This window comes from Triticum dicoccoides, chromosome 5A, assembly GCF_002162155.2.
Source record: "Triticum dicoccoides isolate Atlit2015 ecotype Zavitan chromosome 5A, WEW_v2.0, whole genome shotgun sequence".
Classification (NCBI taxonomy): domain Eukaryota; kingdom Viridiplantae; phylum Streptophyta; class Magnoliopsida; order Poales; family Poaceae; genus Triticum; species Triticum dicoccoides.
The window spans coordinates 634796366-634800019 of NC_041388.1; positions in this window are offsets into that span (position 1 = coordinate 634796366).

Below are 3654 nucleotides of genomic sequence, written 5' to 3' on the forward strand. Positions count from 1 at the left end.
TCAAAAATCATCGAGGAAACAATGTTTTTGATATCCTATCTGCAAGATTTCATAAATGATGCAGTAATCGCTAATATAATTCCAATAGACTCTTAGCATCGCTACGAGTGAGAAAGTCTCATCGCAGTCAACTCCTTGAACTTGCCGGAAAACATCTTAACGACAAGTCGAGCTTTCTTTAATGCTGACATTTACCATCATTGTCCGTCTTCCTTTTAAAATCCATCTACACTCAACAGCCTTACGACCATCAAGTAGTTCTTCCAAAGTCTACACTTTGTTTTCATACATGGATTCTCTCTCGGATTATATGGCCTCAAGCCATTTATCGGAATCCAGGCCCACCATCGCTTCTCCATAGCTCGTAGGTTCATTGTTGTCTAGCAACATGACTTCCAAGACAGGATTACGTACCACTCTGAAGTAGTACGCATCCTTGTCATCCTACGAGGTTTGGGAGTGACTTGATCCGAAGTCTCATGATCAATATCATAAGCTTCCACTTCAATTGGTGTAGGTGCCACAGGAATAACTCTTTGTGCCCTGCTATACACTAGTTGAAATAACGGTTTAATAACCTCATCAAGTCTCCACCATCCTCCCACTCAATTCTTTCGAGAGAAACTTTTCCTCGAGAAAGGACCCGATTCTAGAAACAATCCCTTATTGCTTTCGGATCTGAGACAGGAGGTATACCCAACTGATTTGGGTGTCCTATGAAGATGCATTTATCCGCTTTGGGTTTGAGCTTATCAGCCTGAAACTTTTTCACATAAGCGTCGCAGCCCCAAACTTTTAAGAAATGACAGCTTAGGTTTCTCTAAACCATAGTTCATACGGTGTCATCTCATCGGAATTACGTGGTGCCCTATTTAAAGTGAATGTGGTTGTCTCTAATGCTTAACCCATAAACTATTGTGGTAATTCGATAAGAGACATCATGGTATGCATCATATCCAATAGGGTGCAACTATGATGTTCGGACACACCATCACACTATGGTGTTCCAGGCTGTATTAGTTGTGAAACGATTTCCACAACGTCTTAATTTTGTGCCAAACTCGTAATTCAGATATTCATCTCTATGATCATATCATAGATATTTTATCCTCTTGTCACGACGATCTTTCAACTTCACACTGAAATTACTTGAACCTTTCAATAATTCAGACTCGTGATTCATCAAGTAAATGTACTCAACATCTACTCAAATCATCTGTGAAGTATGAACATAACGATATCCACTACATGCCTCAGCACTCATTGGACTGCACACATCAAAATGTATTACTTCCAACAATTTGCTTTCTAGTTCCATTTTACTGAAACCGAGGCTTTCAGTCATCTTGCCCATGTGGTATGATTTGCATGCCTCAAGTGATTCAAAATCAAGTGAGTCCAAACGGTCCATTTGCATGGAGTTTCTTCATGCATACACACCAATAGACATGGTTCGCATGTCTCAAACTTTTCAAAAATGAGTGAGTCCAAAGATCCATCAACATGGAGCTTCTTCATGTGTTTTATACCGATATGACTTACGTGGCTGTGCCACAAGTAGGTGGTACTATCATTACTATCTTTTGGCATGAACATGTGTATCACTACGCTCGAGATTCAATAAACCATTCATTTTAGGTGTAAGACCATTGAAGGTATTATTCAAATAAACAGAGTAATCATTATTCTCCTTAAATGAATAACCGTATTGCGATAGACATAATCCAGTCATGCCTATGCTCAACGCAAACACCAAATAACAATTATTTAGGTTTTAATACCAATCTCGATGGTAGAGGGAGCGTACGATATTTGATCATATCAACATTGGAAACACTTCCAACACATATCGTCAGCTCACCTTTAGCTAGTCTCCGTTTATTCCGTAGCTTTTATTTCGAGTTACTAACACTTAGCAACCGAACCGGTATCTAATACCCTGGTGCTACTAGGAGTACTAGTAAAGTATACATCAACGTAATGTATATCCAATATACTTCTATCGACAGCCTTCTCATCTACCAAGTATCTAGGGTAATACTGCTCTAGTGGCTGTTCCCCTTATTACAGAAGCACTTAGTCTCGGGTTTGGGTTCAACCTTGGGTTTCTTCACTAGAGCAGCAGCTGAATTGCCGTTTCATGAAGTATCCCTTCTTGCCCTTACCCTTCTTGAAACTAGTGGTTTCACTAACCATCAACAATTGATGCTCCTTCTTGATTTCTACTTTCGCGGTGTCAAACATCGCGAATATCTCAAGGATCATCATATATGTCCCTGATATATTATAGTTCATCACGAAGCTCTAGCAGCTTGGTGGTAATGACTTCGGAGAAACATCACTATCTCATCTGGAAGATCAACTCCCACTTGATTCAAGTGATTGTTGTACTCAGACAATCTGAGCACAAGCTCAACAATTGAGCTTCTCTCCTTAGTTTGTAGGCTAAGAAAATTGTCGGAGGTCTCATACCTCTTGACGTGGGCACGAGCCTGAAATCCCAATTTCAGCCCTCAAAACATCTCATATGTTTCGTGACGTTTCAAAAACCGTCTTCGGTGCCTCAATTCTAAACCGTTTAACTGAACTATTACGTAGTTATCAAATATGTCAGATGTTCGCAACATCCATAGATGACGTTCGAGGTTCAGCACACTAAGCGGTGCATTAAGGACATAAGCCTTCTATGAAGCAATGAGGACAATCCTCAGTTTACGAACCTAGTCCGCACAATTGCTACTATCAACTTTCAACTAATTTTTCTCTAGGAACATATCTAAACAGTAGAACTAAAGCGCGAGCTACGACATAATTTGCAAAATCCTTTTGACTATGTTCAGGATAATTAAGTTCATCTTATGAACTCCCACTCAGATAGACATCCCTCTAGTAATCTAAGTGATTACATGATCCGAGTCAACTAGGCCATGTCCGATCATCACGTGAGACGGACTAGTCAACATCGGTGAACATCTTCATGTTGATCGTATCTTCTATACGACTCATGCTCGACCTTTCGGTCTTCTGTGTTCCGAGGCCATGTCTGTACATGCTAGGCTCGTCAAGTCAACCCTAAGTGTTTCGCGTGTGTAAATCTGTCTTACACCCGTTGTATGTGAACATTAGAATCTAACACCCGATCATCACATGGTGCTTCGAAACACGAACTGTCGCAACGGTGCACAGTTAGGGGAGAACACTTCTTGAAATTGTTGTAAGGGATCATCTTATTTACTACCGTCGTTCTAAGCAAATAAGATGTATAAACATGATAAACATCACATGCAATCAAATAGTAGTGACATGATATGGCCAATATCATATAGCTCCTTTGATCTCCATCTTGGGGCTCCATGATCATCTCGTCACCGGCATGACACCATGATCTCCATCATCATGATCTCCATCATCGTGTTTTATTGAAGTTGTCACGTCATCTATTACTTCTACTACTACAGCTAACGGTTAGCAATAAAGTAAAGTAATTACATGACGTTTATGTTGACACGCAGGTCATAAATAAATTAAGACAACTCCTATGGCTCCTGCCGGTTGTCATATTCATCGACATGCAAGTCGTGATTCCTATTACAAGAACATGATCAATCTCATACATCACATATATCATTCATCACATCCTTTTGGCCATATCAC